The sequence below is a fragment of the Schistocerca americana genome, chromosome 6 (assembly GCF_021461395.2).
Source record: "Schistocerca americana isolate TAMUIC-IGC-003095 chromosome 6, iqSchAmer2.1, whole genome shotgun sequence".
NCBI lineage: Eukaryota > Metazoa > Arthropoda > Insecta > Orthoptera > Acrididae > Schistocerca > Schistocerca americana.
In genome coordinates, this window is record NC_060124.1 from 594,631,763 (window position 1) to 594,648,724 (window position 16,962).

Consider the following 16,962-nt stretch of genomic DNA (forward strand, 5'->3'; position numbering starts at 1 on the left):
TTAGAGTGTCAGTCCTCTTGTACTTAAGTCGGCATTGTGCCATTTGATTTTGATTCGATGCAATTTCTGTGTTTCATCGTCAATAATAACGTCCAAGGTATACAGTAAACCTGAAGCGAAGCATCGGAATCTAAAACTGGACTCACAGGAGAGGTTCAAATCATAGAAAGTTAGAGTGTCAGTCCTCTTGTACTTAAGTCGGCATTGTGCCTTTTGTATTTTATTCGGATGCAATTTCTCTTTTTCATCGTCAATAAGAAGGTCCAAGGGATACAGTAAACCTGAAGTGAAGCATCGGAATCTAAAACTGGGCTCAGAGGAGAGGTTCAAATCATAGAAAGTTAGAGTGTCAGTCCTCTTGTACTTAAGTCGGCATTGTGCCTTTTGAATTTAATTCCGATGCTGTTTCTGTGCTTCATCGTCAGTAAGAAGGTCCAAGACATGCAGTAAACCCGAAGTGATGCATCGGAATCAAAAACTGAACTCGCAGGAGAGGTTCAAATCATAGAAAGTTAGAGTGCAGTCCTCTTGTACTTAAGTCGGCATTGTGACTTTTGATATTTAATTCCGATGCAATTTTTGTGTTTCATCGTCAATAAGAAGGTCCAAGGGATACAGTACACCTGAAGTGAAGCATCGGAATCTAAAACTGGACTCACAGGAGAGGTTCAAATCTAGAAAATTAGAGGGTCAGTCCTCTTGTACTTAAGTCGGCATTGTGCCTTTTGAATTCAATTCCGACGCAGGTTTTGCGCTACATCGACAATAAGAAGGTCCAATATATACAATAAACCTGAAGTGAAGCATCAGAATCTAAAACTGGACTAACAGGAGAGGTTCCAATCACAAAAAGTTAGAGTGTCAGTCCTCTTGCACTTAAGTCGTCATTGTGCCTTTTGAATTTAATTCCGATGCAATTTCTGTGCTTCATCGTCAATACGAAGGTCCAAGGTATACAACAAAACCAGGAGTGAAGCATCGGAATCTAAAACTGAACTTACTGGAGGGGTTCAAATCATACAAAGGTAAAGTGTCAGTCCTCTTGTACTTAAGTCGGCATTGTGAATTTTGAATTTAATTCCAATGCAATTTCTGTCTTTCATCGTCAATAAGAAGGTCCATGGGAATCAGTAAACCTTAAGTGAAGCATCGGAATCTAAAACTGGACTCACAGGAAAGGTACAAATCAGAGAATGTTAGAGTGTCAGTCCCTTGTACTTAAGTCGGCATTGTGACTTTTGAATTAAATTCGGATGCAATTTCTGTGTTTCATCGTCAATAAGAAGGTCCAAGGTATACAGTAAACCTGAAGTGAAGCATCGGAATCTAAAACTGGACTCACAGGAGAGGTTCAAATCATAGAAAGTTAGAGTGTCAGTCCCCTTGTACTTAAGTCGGCATTGTCCCTTTTGCTTTAAATTCGGATGCAATTTTTGTGTTTCATCGTCAATAAGAAGGTCCAAGGGATACAGTAAACCTGAAGTGAAGCATCGGAATCTAAAACTGGACTCACAGGAGAGGTTCAAATCATAGAAAATTAGAGTGTCAGTCCTCCTGTACTTAAGTCGGCATTGTGCCTTTTGTATTTAATCCGGATGCAATTTCTGTGTTTCATCGTCAATAAGAAGGACCAAGGGAAACAATAAACCTGAAGTAAAGCATCAGAATGTAAAACTGGGCTAACAGGAGAGTTTCAAATCACAGAATGATAGAGTGTCAGTCCTCTTGTACTTAAGTCGGCATTGTGCCTTTTGAATTTAATTCCGATGCAATTTCTGTGTTTCATCGTCAATAAGAAGGTCCAAGGTATACAGTAAACCTGAAGTGAAGTATCGGAATCTAAAACTGGACTCACAGGAGAGGTTTAAATCATAGAAAGTTAGAGTGTCAGTCCTCTTGTACTTAAGTCGTCATTGTGTGTTTTGAATTTAATTCCGAAGCAATTTCTGTGCCTCATCGTCAATACGAAGGTCCAAGGTATACAGTAAACCAGGAGTGAAGCATCGGAATCTAAAACTGAACTTACAGGAGGGGTTATAATCATACAAAGGTAGAGTGACAGTCCTCTTGTACTTAAGTCGGCATTGTGAATTATGAATATAATTCCGATGCAATTTCTGTGTTTCATCGTCAATAAGAAGGTCCATGGGATTCAGTAAACCTGAAGTGAAGCATCGGAATCTAAAACTGGACTCAAAGGACAGGTACAAATCAGAGAAAGTTAGAGTGTCAGTCCCCTTGTACTTAAGTCGGCATTGTGCGATTTGAATTAAATTCGGATGCAATTTCTGTGTTTCATCGTCAATAAGAAGGTCCAAGGTATACAGTAAACCTGAAGTGAAGCATCGGAATGTAAAACTGGACCACAGGAGATGTTCTAATCATAGAAAGTTAGAGTGTCAGTCCACTTGTACTTAAGTCGGCATTGTGCCCTTTCAATTTAATTCCGAAGCAATTTTTGCGCTTCATCGTCAAGAAGAAGGTCCAATGGATACAGTAAACCTGAAGTGAAGCATCGGAATCTAAAACTGGACTCACAGGAAAGGTTAAAATCATAGAAAGTTAGAGTGTCAGTCCCCTTGTACTACTTAACTCAGCATTGTGACTTTTGAATTTAATTCCGATGCAATTTCTGTGTTTCATCGTCAATAAGAAGGTCCAAGGGATACAGTAAACCTGAAGTGAAGAATCAGAATCTAAAACTGGACTCACAGGAGAGGTTCAAATCATAGAAGGTTAGAGTGTCAGTCCTCTTGTACTTAAGTTCGCATTGTGCCTTTTGAATTTAATTCCGATGCAATTTCTGTGGTTCAACGTCAATAAGAAGGTCCAAGTAAACAGTAAACCTGATGTGAAGAATCGGAATCTAAAACTGGACTTACAGCAGAGGTTCAAATCATAAAAAGTTAGAGTGTCAGTCCACTTGTACTTAAGTCGGCATTGTGCTTTTAAATTTAATTCCGATGCAATTTTTGCGCTTCATCGTCAATATGAAGGTTCAAGGTATACAGTAAACCTGAAGCGAAGCATCGGAATCTAAAACTGGACTAACAGGAGAGGTTCAAATCATAGAACGTTAGAGTGTCAGTCCTCTTGTACTTAAGTCGGCATTGTGCCTTTTTTATTAAATTCGGATGCAATTTCTGTGTTTCATCGTCAATAAGAAGGTCCAAGGGATACAGTAAACCTGAAATGAAGCATTGAATGTAAAACTGGACAACAAGAGATGTTCAAATCATAGAAAGTTAGAGTGTCAGTCCTCTTGTACGTAAGTCCGCATTGTGCCTTTTGAATTTAATTCCGATGCAATTTCTGTGGTTCAACCTCAATAAGAAGTTCCAAGGGATACAGTAAACCTGAAATGAAGCATTGAATGTAAAACTGGACAACAAGAGATGTTCAAATCATAGAAAGTTAGAGTGTCAGTCCTCTTGTACTTAAGTCCGCATTGTGCCTTTTGAATTTATTTCCGATGCAATTTCTGTGGTTCATCGTCAATAAGAAGGTCCAAGGTATACAGTAATCTGAAGTGAGGCATCGGAATCTAAAACTGGACTCACAGCAGAGGTTCAAATCATAAAAAGTTAGAGTGTCAGTCCTCTTGTTCATAAGTCGGCATTGTGCCTTTTGTATTAAATTCGGATGCAATTTCTGTATTTCATCGTCAATAAGAAGGTCCAAGGGATACAGTGAACCTGAAGTGAAGCATCGGAATATAAAACTGGAATCACAGGAAAGGTTCAAATCATAGAATGTTAGAGAGTCAGTCCCCTTGTACTTAAGTCGGCATTGTAGCTTTTGAATTAAATTCGGATGCAATTATTGTCTTTCATCGTCAATAAGAAGGTCCAAGGGATACAGTAAACCTGAAGTGAAGTATCGGAATCTAAAACTGGACTCACAGGAGAGGTTCAATTCATAGAAAATTACAGTGTCAGTCCTCTTGTACTTAAGTCGGCATGGTGCCTTTTGTATTAAATTCAGATGCAATTTCTGTGTTTCATCGTCAATAAGAAGGACCAAGGGAAACAATAAACCTGAAGTGAAGCATCAGAATGTAAAACTGGGCTAACAGGAGAGTTTCAAATCACAGAATGATAGAGTGTCTGTCCTCTTGTACTTAAGTCGTCATTGTGCCTTTTGAATTTAATTCCGATTCAATTTCTGTGCTTCATCGTCAATACGAAGGTCCAAGGTATACAGTAAACCAGGAGTGAAGCATCGGAATCTAAAACTGAACTTACTGGAGGGGTTCAAATCATACAAAGGTAGAGTGACAGTCCTCTTGTACTTAAGTCGGCATTGTGAATTTTGAATTTAATTCCGATGCAATTTCTGTGTTTCATCGTCAATAAGAAGGTCCATGGGATTCAGTAAACCTGAAGTGAAGCATCGGAATCTAAAACTGGACTCACAGGAATGGTACAAATCAGAGAAAGTTAGAGTGTCAGTCCCTTTGTACTTAAGTCGGCATTGTGCCTTTTGAATTAAATTCGGATGCAATTTCTGCGTTTCATCGTCAATAAGAGGGTCCAAGGTATACAGTAAACCTGAAGTGAAGCATCGGAATCTAAAACTGGACTCAAAGGAGAGGTTCAAATCATAGAAAGTTAGAGTGTCAGTCCTCTTGTACTTAAGTCGGCATTGTGCCTTTTGTATTAAATTCGGATGCAATTTCTGTGTTTCATCGTCCATAAGAAGATCCATGGGATTCAGTAAACCTGAAGTGAAGCATCGGAATCTAAAACTTGACTCACAGGAAAGGTACAAATCAGAGAAAGTTAGAGTGTCAGTCCCCTTGTACTTAAGTCGGCATTGTGCCTTTTGAATTAAATTCGGATGCAATTTCTGTGTTTAATCGTCAATAAGAAGGTCCAAGGTATACAGTAAACCTGAAGTGAAGCATCGGAATGTAAAACTGGACCACAGGAGATGTTCTAATCATAGAAAGTTAGAGTGTCAGTCCACTTGTACTTAAGTCGGCATTGTGCCCTTTCAATTTAATTCCGAAGCAATTTTTGCGCTTCATCGTCAAGAAGAAGGTCCAATGGATACAGTAAACCTGAAGTGAAGCATCGGAATCTAAAACTGGACTCACAGGAAAGGTTAAAATCATAGAAAGTTAGAGTGTCAGTCCCCTTGTACTACTTAACTCAGCATTGTGACTTTTGAATTTAATTCCGATGCAATTTCTGTGTTTCATCGTCAATAAGAAGGTCCAAGGGATACAGTAAACCTGAAGTGAAGAATCAGAATCTAAAACTGGACTCACAGGAGAGGTTCAAATCATAGAAGGTTAGAGTGTCAGTCCTCTTGTACTTAAGTTCGCATTGTGCCTTTTGAATTTAATTCCGATGCAATTTCTGTGGTTCAACGTCAATAAGAAGGTCCAAGTAAACAGTAAACCTGATGTGAAGAATCGGAATCTAAAACTGGACTTACAGCAGAGGTTCAAATCATAAAAAGTTAGAGTGTCAGTCCACTTGTACTTAAGTCGGCATTGTGCTTTTAAATTTAATTCCGATGCAATTTTTGCGCTTCATCGTCAATATGAAGGTTCAAGGTATACAGTAAACCTGAAGCGAAGCATCGGAATCTAAAACTGGACTAACAGGAGAGGTTCAAATCATAGAACGTTAGAGTGTCAGTCCTCTTGTACTTAAGTCGGCATTGTGCCTTTTTTATTAAATTCGGATGCAATTTCTGTGTTTCATCGTCAATAAGAAGGTCCAAGGGATACAGTAAACCTGAAATGAAGCATTGAATGTAAAACTGGACAACAAGAGATGTTCAAATCATAGAAAGTTAGAGTGTCAGTCCTCTTGTACGTAAGTCCGCATTGTGCCTTTTGAATTTAATTCCGATGCAATTTCTGTGGTTCAACCTCAATAAGAAGTTCCAAGGGATACAGTAAACCTGAAATGAAGCACTGAATGTAAAACTGGACAACAAGAGATGTTCAAATCATAGAAAGTTAGAGTGTCAGTCCTCTTGTACTTAAGTCCGCATTGTGCCTTTTGAATTTATTTCCGATGCAATTTCTGTGGTTCATCGTCAATAAGAAGGTCCAAGGTATACAGTAATCTGAAGTGAGGCATCGGAATCTAAAACTGGACTCACAGCAGAGGTTCAAATCATAAAAAGTTAGAGTGTCAGTCCTCTTGTTCATAAGTCGGCATTGTGCCTTTTGTATTAAATTCGGATGCAATTTCTGTATTTCATCGTCAATAAGAAGGTCCAAGGGATACAGTGAACCTGAAGTGAAGCATCGGAATATAAAACTGGAATCACAGGAAAGGTTCAAATCATAGAATGTTAGAGAGTCAGTCCCCTTGTACTTAAGTCGGCATTGTAGCTTTTGAATTAAATTCGGATGCAATTATTGTCTTTCATCGTCAATAAGAAGGTCCAAGGGATACAGTAAACCTGAAGTGAAGCATCGGAATCTAAAACTGGACTCACAGGAGAGGTTCAATTCATAGAAAATTACAGTGTCAGTCCTCTTGTACTTAAGTCGGCATGGTGCCTTTTGTATTAAATTCAGATGCAATTTCTGTGTTTCATCGTCAATAAGAAGGACCAAGGGAAACAATAAACCTGAAGTGAAGCATCAGAATGTAAAACTGGGCTAACAGGAGAGTTTCAAATCACAGAATGATAGAGTGTCTGTCCTCTTGTACTTAAGTCGTCATTGTGCCTTTTGAATTTAATTCCGATTCAATTTCTGTGCTTCATCGTCAATACGAAGGTCCAAGGTATACAGTAAACCAGGAGTGAAGCATCGGAATCTAAAACTGAACTTACTGGAGGGGTTCAAATCATACAAAGGTAGAGTGACAGTCCTCTTGTACTTAAGTCGGCATTGTGAATTTTGAATTTAATTCCGATGCAATTTCTGTGTTTCATCGTCAATAAGAAGGTCCATGGGATTCAGTAAACCTGAAGTGAAGCATCGGAATCTAAAACTGGACTCACAGGAATGGTACAAATCAGAGAAAGTTAGAGTGTCAGTCCCTTTGTACTTAAGTCGGCATTGTGCCTTTTGAATTAAATTCGGATGCAATTTCTGCGTTTCATCGTCAATAAGAGGGTCCAAGGTATACAGTAAACCTGAAGTGAAGCATCGGAATCTAAAACTGGACTCAAAGGAGAGGTTCAAATCATAGAAAGTTAGAGTGTCAGTCCTCTTGTACTTAAGTCGGCATTGTTACTTTTGAATTTAATTCCGATGCAATTTCTGTGTTTCATCGTCAATAAGAAGGTCCAAGGGATACTGTAAACCTGAAGTGAAGCATCAGAATCTAAAACTGGACTCTCAGGAGCGGTTCAAATCATAGAAAGTTAGAGTGTCAGTCCTCTTGTACTTAAGTCGGCATTGTGCCTTTTGAATTTAATTCCGATGCAATTTCAACGCCTCATCGACAATAAGAAGGTCCAAGGTATACAGTAAATCTGAAGTGAAGCATCGGAATCTAAAACTGGACTCACAGAAGAGGTTCAAATCATAGAAAATTATAGTGTCAGTCCTCTTGTACTTAAGTCGGCATTATGCCTTTTGTATTAAATGCCGATGCAATTTCTGTGCATCATCGTCAATAAGAGGGTCGAAGGGATACAGTAAACCTGAAGTGAAGCATCGGAATCTATAACTCGACTCACAGAAGAGGTTCAAATCACAGAAAGTTAGAGTGTGAGTCCTCTTGTACTTAAGTCGGCATTGTGCCTTTTGTATTAAATGCGGGTACAATTTCTGTGCATCATCGTCAATAAGAAGGTCGAAGGGATACAGTAAACCTGAAGTGAAGCATCAGAATCTAAAACTGGATTCACAGGACAGGTTCAAATCATAGAATGTTAGAGTGTCAGTCCTCTTGTACTTAAGTCGGCATTGTTCCTTTTGAATTTAATTCCGATGCAATTTCTGTGTTTCATCGTCAATAAGAAGGTACAAGGGATACCGTAAATCTGAGGTGAAGCATCGGAATCTAAAACTGGACTCACAGGAGACGTTCAAATCATTGAAAGTTACAGTGTCAGTCCTCTTGTACTTAAGTCGGCATTGTGCCTTTGGAATTTAATTCCGACGCAAGTTTTGCGCTTCATCGTCAATAAGAAGGTCCATGGTATACAGTAAACCTGAAGTGGTGCATCGGAATCTAAAACTGGACTAACAGGAGAGGTTCAAATCATAGAAAATTAGAGTGTCAGTCCTCTTGTACTTAAGTCGGCATTGTGCCTTTTGTATTAAATGCGGATGCAATTTCTGTGTTTCATCGTCAATAAGAAGGTCCAAGGGATACAGTAAACCTGAAGTGAAGCATCGGAATCTAAATCTGGACTCACAGGAAGGTTCAAATCATAGAAAGTTAGAGTGTCAGTCCCCTTGTACTTAAGTCGGCATTGTCCCTTTTGATTTAAATTCGGATGCAATTTTTGTGTTTCATCGTCAATAAGAAGGTCCAAGGGATACAGTAAACCTGAAGTGAAGCATCGGAATCTAAAACTGGACTCACAGGAGAGGTTCAAATCATAGAAAATTAGAGTGTCAGTCCTCTTGTACTTAAGTCGGCATTGTGCCTTTTGTATTAAATGCGGATGCAATTTCTGTGTTTCATCGTCAATAAGAAGGTCCAAGGGATACAGTAAACCTGAAGTGAAGCATCGGAATCTAAATCTGGACTCACAGGAAGGTTCAAATCATAGAAAGTTAGGGTGTCAGTCCTCTTGTACTTAAGTCGGCATTGTGCTTTTTGTATTAAATTCCGATGCGATTTCTGTGTTTCATCGTCAATAAGAAGCTCCAAGGGGTACAGTAAACCTGAAGTGAAGCATCGGAATCTAAAACTGGACTCACAGGAGAGGTTCAAATCATAGAAAATTATAGTGTCAGTCCTCTTGTACTTAAGTCGGCATTGTGCCTTTTGTATTATATGCGGATGCAATTTCTGTGCATCATCGTTAATAAGAAGGTCGAAGGGATACGGTAAACCTGAAGTGAAGCATCGGAATCTAAAACTGGACTCACAGGAGAGGTTCAAATCATAGAATGTTAGAGTGTCAGTCCTCTTGTACTTAAGTCGGCATTGAGCCTTTTGAATTTAATTCCGATGCAATTTCTGTGTTTCATCGTCAATAAGAAGGTACAAGGGATACAGTAAATCTGAAGTGAAGCATCGGAATCTAAAACTGGACTCACAGAAGAGGTTCAAATCATAGAAAGTTAAAGTGTCAGTCCTCTTGTACTTAAGTCGGCATTGTGCCTTTTGTATTAAATTCGGATGCAATTTCTGTGTTTCATCGTCGATAAGAAGGTCCAAGGGATACAGTAAACCTGAAGTGAGCATCGGAATCTAAAACTGGAATCACAGGAAGGTTCAAATCACAGAAAGTTATAGTGTCAGCCCTCTTGTACTTAAGTCGGCATTGTGCCTTTTGTAGTTAATTCGGATGCAATTTCTGTATTTCATCGTCAATATGATGGTCCAAGGGATACAGTAAACCTGAAGTGAAGCATTGAAATCTAAATCTGGACTCACAGGAGCGGTTCAAATCATTGAAATTTAGAGTGTCTGTCCTCTTGTACTTAAGTCATCATTCTGCCTTTTGTTTTAAAGTCGGATGCAATTTATGTGTTCTATCGTCAATAAGAAGGTCCAAGGGATACAGTAAACCTGAAGTGAAGCATCGGAATCTAAAACTGGACTCACAGGAGAGGTCCAAATCATAGAAAGTTTGAGTGTCAGTCCTCTTGTACTTAAGTCGGCATTGTAGCTTTTGAATTAAATTCGGATGCAATTATTGTCTATCATCGTCAATAAGAAGGTCCAAGGGATACAGTAAACCTTAAGTGAAGCATCGGAATCTAAAACTGGACTCACAGGAGAGGTTCAAATCATAGAAAATTAGAGTGTCAGTCCTCTTGTACTTGAGTCGGCATGGTGCCTTTTGTATTAAATTCAGATGCAATTTCTGTGTTTCATCGTCAATAAGAAGGACCAAGGGAAACAATAAACCTGAAGTGAAGCATCAGAATGTAAAACTGGGCTAACAGGAGAGTTTCAAATCACAGAATGATAGAGTGTCTGTCCTCTTGTACTTAAGTCGGCATTGTGCCTTTTGAATTTAATTCCGATGCAATTTCTGTGTTTCATCGTCAATAAGAAGATCCAAGGTATACAGTAAACCTGAAGTGAAGTATCGGAATCTAAAACTGGACTCACAGGAGAGGTTCAAATCATAGAAAATTAGAGTGTCAGTCCTCTTGTACTTGAGTCGGCATGGTGCCTTTTGTATTAAATTCAGATGCAATTTCTGTGTTTCATCGTCAATAAGAAGGACCAAGGGAAACAATAAACCTGAAGTGAAGCATCAGAATGTAAAACTGGGCTAACAGGAGAGTTTCAAATCACAGAATGATAGAGTGTCAGTCCTCTTGTACTTAAGTCGTCATTAAGCCTTTTGAATTTAATTCCGATGCAATTTCTGTGCTTCATCGTCAATACGAAGGTCCAAGGTATACAGTAAACCAGGTGTGAAGCATCGGAATCTAAAACTGAACTTACAGGAGGGGTTCAAATCATACAAAGGTAGAGTGACCGTCCTCTTGTACTTAAGTCGGCATTGTGAATTTTGAATTTAATTCCGATGCAATTTCTGTGTTTCATCGTCAATAAGAAGGTCCATGGGATTCAGTAAACCTGAAGTGAAGCATCGGAATCTAAAACTGGACTCACAGGAATGGTACAAATCAGAGAAAGTTAGAGTGTCAGTCCCCTTGTACTTAAGTCGGCATTATGCCTTTTGAATTAAATTCGGATGCAATTTCTGCGTTTCATCGTCAATAAGAAGGTCCAAGGTATACAGTAAACCTGAAGTGAAGCATCGGAATCTAAAACTGGACTCAAAGGAGAGGTTCAAATCATAGAAAGTTAGAGTGTCAGTCCTCTTGTACTTAAGTCGGCATTGTTACTTTTGAATTTAAATCCGATGCAATTTCTGTGTTTCATCGTCAATAAGAAGGTCCAAGGGATACTGTAAACCTGAAGTGAAGCATCAGAATCTAAAACTGGACTCTCAGGAGCGGTTCAAATCATAGAAAGTTAGAGTGTCAGTCCTCTTGTGCTTAAGTCGGCATTGTGCCTTTTGAATTTAATTCCGATGCAATTTCAACGCTTCATCGTCAATAAGAAGGTCCAAGGTATACAGTAAACCTGAAGTGAAGCATCGGAATCTATAACTCGACTCACAGGAGAGGTTCAAGTCATAAAAAGTTAAGTGTCAGTCCTCTTGTACTTAAGTCGGCATTGTGCCTTTTGTATTAAATTCGGATGCAATTTCTGTGTTTCATCATCAATAAGAAGCTCCAAGGGTTACAGTAAACCTGAAGTGAAGCATCGGAATCTAAAACTGGACTCACAGGAGAGGTTCAAATCATAGAAAATTATAGTGTCAGTCCTCTTGAACTTAAGTCGGCATTATGCCTTTTGTATTAAATGCCGATGCAATTTCTGTGCATCTTCGTCAATAAGAGGGTCGAAGGGATACAGTAAACCTGAAGTGAAGCATCGGAATCTATAACTCGACTCACAGGAGAGGTTCAAGTCATAAAAAGTTAGAGTGTCAGTCCTCTTGTACTTAAGTCGGCATTGTGCCTTTTGAATTTAATTCCGATGCAATTTCTGTGTTTCATCGTCAATAAGAAGGTCCAAGGTATACAGTAAACCTGAAGTGAAGTATCGGAATCTAAAACTGGACTCACAGGAGAGGTTCAAATCATAGAAAATTAGAGTGTCAGTCCTCTTGTACTTGAGTCGGCATGGTGCCTTTTGTATTAAATTCAGATGCAATTTCTGTGTTTCATCGTCAATAAGAAGGACCAAGGGAAACAATAAACCTGAAGTGAAGCATCAGAATGTAAAACTGGGCTAACAGGAGAGTTTCAAATCACAGAATGATAGAGTGTCAGTCCTCTTGTACTTAAGTCGTCATTAAGCCTTTTGAATTTAATTCCGATGCAATTTCTGTGCTTCATCGTCAATACGAAGGTCCAAGGTATACAGTAAACCAGGTGTGAAGCATCGGAATCTAAAACTGAACTTACAGGAGGGGTTCAAATCATACAAAGGTAGAGTGACCATCCTCTTGTACTTAAGTCGGCATTGTGAATTTTGAATTTAATTCCGATGCAATTTCTGTGTTTCATCGTCAATAAGAAGGTCCATGGGATTCAGTAAACCTGAAGTGAAGCATCGGAATCTAAAACTGGACTCACAGGAATGGTACAAATCAGAGAAAGTTAGAGTGTCAGTCCCCTTGTACTTAAGTCGGCATTATGCCTTTTGAATTAAATTCGGATGCAATTTCTGCGTTTCATCGTCAATAAGAAGGTCCAAGGTATACAGTAAACCTGAAGTGAAGCATCGGAATCTAAAACTGGACTCAAAGGAGAGGTTCAAATCATAGAAAGTTAGAGTGTCAGTCCTCTTGTACTTAAGTCGGCATTGTTACTTTTGAATTTAATTCCGATGCAATTTCTGTGTTTCATCGTCAATAAGAAGGTCCAAGGGATACTGTAAACCTGAAGTGAAGCATCAGAATCTAAAACTGGACTCTCAGGAGCGGTTCAAATCATAGAAAGTTAGAGTGTCAGTCCTCTTGTACTTAAGTCGGCATTGTGCCTTTTGAATTTAATTCCGATGCAATTTCAACGCTTCATCGTCAATAAGAAGGTCCAAGGTATACAGTAAACCTGAAGTGAAGCATCGGAATCTATAACTCGACTCACAGGAGAGGTTCAAGTCATAAAAAGTTAGAGTGTCAGTCCTCTTGTACTTAAGTCGGCATCGTGCCTTTTGTATTAAATTCGGATGCAATTTCTGTGTTTCATCATCAATAAGAAGCTCCAAGGGTTACAGTAAACCTGAAGTGAAGCATCGGAATCTAAAACTGGACTCACAGGAGAGGTTCAAATCATAGAAAATTATAGTGTCAGTCCTCTTGAACTTAAGTCGGCATTATGCCTTTTGTATTAAATGCCGATGCAATTTCTGTGCATCTTCGTCAATAAGAGGGTCGAAGGGATACAGTAAACCTGAAGTGAAGCATCGGAATCTATAACTCGACTCACAGAAGAGGTTCAAATCACAGAAAGTTAGAGTGTCAGTCCTCTTGTACTTAAGTCGGCATTGTGCCTTTTGTAGTAAATGCGGATACAATTTCTGTGCGTCATCGTCAATAAGAAGGTCGAAGGGATACAGTAAACCTGAAGTGAAGCATCAGAATCTAAAACTGGATTCACAGGACAGGTTCAAATCATAGAATGTTAGAGTGTCAGTCCTCTTGTACTTGAGTCGGCATTGTTCCTTTTGAATTTAATTCCGATGCAATTTCTGTGTTTCATCGTCAATAAGAAGGTACAAGGGATACCGTAAATCTGAGGTGAAGCATCGGAATCTAAAACTGGACTCACAGGAGACGTTCAAATCATAGAAAGTTAGAGTGTCAGTCCTCTTGTACTTAAGTCGGCATTGTGCCTTTGGAATTTAATTCCGACGCAAGTTTTGCGCTTCATCGTCAATAAGAAGGTCCATGGTATACAGTAAACCTGAAGTGGTGCATCGGAATCTAAAACTGGACTAACAGGAGAGGTTCAAATCATAGAAAATTATAGTGTCAGTCCTCTTGTACATAAGTCGGCATTGTGCCTTTTGTATTAAATGCGGATCCAATTTCTGTGCATCATCGTCAATAAGAAGGTCGAAGGGATACGGTAAACCTGAAGTGAAGCATCGGAATCTAAAACTGGACTCACAGGAGAGGTTCAAATCATAGAATGTTAGAGTGTCAGTCCTCTTGTACTTAGGTCGGCATTGAGCCTTTTGAATTTAATTCCGATGCAATATCTGTGTTTCATCGTCAATAAGAAGGTACAAGGGATACAGTAAATCTGAAGTGAAGCATCGGAATCTAAAACTGGACTCACAGGAGAGGTTCAAATCATAGAAAGTTAGAGTGTCAGTCCTCTTGTACTTAAGTCGGCATTGTGCCTTTTGTATTAATTTCGGATGCAATTTCTGTGTTTCATCGTCAATAAGAAGGTCCAAAGGATACAGTAAACCTGACGTGAAGCATCGGAATATAAAACTGGGCTCACAGGAGAGTTTCAAATCATAGAAAGTTAGAGTGTCAGTCCTCTTGTACTTAAGTCGGCATTGTGCCTTTTGTATTAAATTCGGATGCAATTTCTGTGTTTCATCGTCAATAGGAAGGTGCAAGGGAGACAGTAAATCTGAGTGAAGCATCGGAATCTAAAACTAGACTCACAGGAGAGGGTCAAATCATAGATAGTTAGGGTGTAAGTCCTCTTGTACATAAGTTGGCGTTGTGCCTTTTGTATTAAATTCGGATGCAATTTCTGTGTTTCACCGTCAATAAGAAGGTCGAAGGGATACAGTAAACCTGAAGTGAAGCATCGGAATCTAAAACTGGAGTCACAGGAGAGGTTCAAATCATAGAAAGTTAGAGTGTCAGTCCTCTTGTACTTAAGTCGGCATTGTGCCTTTTGAATTTAATTCCGATGCAATTTCTGTGCTTCATCGTCAATAAGAAGGTCCAAGACATGCAGTAAACCCGAAGTGATGCATCGGAATCAAAAACTGAACTCGCAGGAGAGGTTCAAATCATAGAAAGTTAGAGTGTCAGTCCTCTTGTACTTAAGTCGGCATTGTGACTTTTGATATTTAATTCCGATGCAATTTCTGTGTTTCATCGTCAATAAGAAGGTCCAAGGGATACAGTAAACCTGAAGTGAAGCATCGGAATCTAAAACTGGACTCACAGGAGAGGTTCAAATATAGAAAATTAGAGGGTCAGTCCTCTTGTACTTAAGTCGGCATTGTGCCTTTTGAATTCAATTCCGACGCAGGTTTTGCGCTACATCGACAATAAGAAGGTCCAATATATACAATAAACCTGAAGTGAAGCATCAGAATCTAAAACTGGACTAACAGGAGAGGTTCAAATCACAGAAAGTTAGAGTGTCTGTCCTCTTGTACTTAAGTCGGCACTGTGCCTTTTGTATTAAATTCGGATGCAATTTCTGTGTTTCATCGTCAATAAGAAGGCCCAAGGGATACAGTAAACCTGAATTGAAGCATCGGAATGTAAAACTGGACCACAGGAGATGTTCAAATCATAGAAAGTTTGAGTGTCAGCCCTGTTGTACTGAAGTAGGCATTGTGCCTTTTGATTTTAATTCTGATTCAATTTCTGTGGTTCATCGTCAATAAGAAGGTCCAAGGTATACTGTAAACCTGAAGTGAAGCATCGAAATCTAAAACTGGATTCACAGCAGAGGTTCAAATCATAAAAAGTTAGAGTGTCAGTCCTCTTGTACTTAAGTCGGCATTGTGCCTTTAGTATTAAATTCGGATTCTATTTCTCTGTTTCATCGTTAATAAAAAGGTCCGAGGTATACAGTAGACCTGAAGTGAAGCATCGGAATCTAAAACTGGACTCACAGGAGAGGTTCAAATAATAGAAAGTTAGAGTGTCAGTCCTCTTGTACTTAAGTCGGCAATGTGCCTTTTGTATTAAATTCGGATGCAATATCTGTGGTTCATCGTTAATAAGAAGGTCCAAGGGATACAGTAAACCTGAAGTCAAGCATCGGAATTTAAAACTGGACTCACAGGAGACGTTCAAATCATAGGAAGTTAGAGTGTCAGTCCTCTTGTACTTGAGTCGGCTTTGTGCCTTTTGTATTAAATTCGGATGCAATTTCTGTGTTTCATCGTCAATAAGAAGGTCCAAGGGATACAGTAAACCTGAAGTGATGCATCGGAATCAAAAACTGGACACACAGGAGAGGTTCAAATGATAGAAAGTTTGAGTGTCAGTCCTCTTGTACTTAATTCGTCATTGTGCCTTTTGTATTAAATTTGGATGCAATTTCTGTGTTTCATCGTCAATAAAAAGGTCCAAGGGATACAGTTAACCTGAAATGAAGCATAGGAATCTAAAACTGGACTCTCAGGAGCGGTTCAAATCATAGAAAGTTAGAGTGTCAGTCCTCTTGTACTTAAGTCGGCATTGTGCCTTTTGAATTTAATTCCGATGCAATTTCAACGCTTCATCGACAATAAGAAGGTCCAAGGTATACAGTAAACCTGAAGTGAAGCATCGGAATCTATAACTCGACTCACAGGAGAGGTTCAAGTCATAGAAAGTTAGAGTGTCAGTCCTCTTGTACTTAAGTCGGCATTGTGCCTTTTGTATTAAATGCGGATGCAATTTCTGTGTTTCATCGTCAATAAGAAGGTCCAAGGGATACAGTAAACCTGAAGTGAAGCATCGGAATCTAAATCTGGACTCACAGGAAGGTTCAAATCATAGAAAGTTAGGGTGTCAGTCCTCTTGTACTTAAGTCGGCATTGTGCTTTTTGTATTAAATTCCGATGCGATTTCTGTGTTTCATCGTCAATAAGAAGCTCCAAGGGGTACAGTAAACCTGAAGTGAAGCATCGGAATCTAAAACTGGACTCACAGGAGAGGTTCAAATCATAGAAAATTATAGTGTCAGTCCTCTTGTACTTAAGTCGGCATTGTGCCTTTTGTATTATATGCGGATGCAATTTCTGTGCATCATCGTTAATAAGAAGGTCGAAGGGATACGGTAAACCTGAAGTGAAGCATCGGAATCTAAAACTGGACTCACAGGAGAGGTTCAAATCATAGAATGTTAGAGTGTCAGTCCTCTTGTACTTAAGTCGGCATTGAGCCTTTTGAATTTATTTCCGATGCAATTTCTGTGTTTCATCGTCAATAAGAAGGTACAAGGGATACAGTAAATCTGAAGTGAAGCATCGGAATCTAAAACTGGACTCACAGAAGAGGTTCAAATCATAGAAAGTTAAAGTGTCAGTCCTCTTGTACTTAAGTCGGCATTGTGCCTTTTGTATTAAA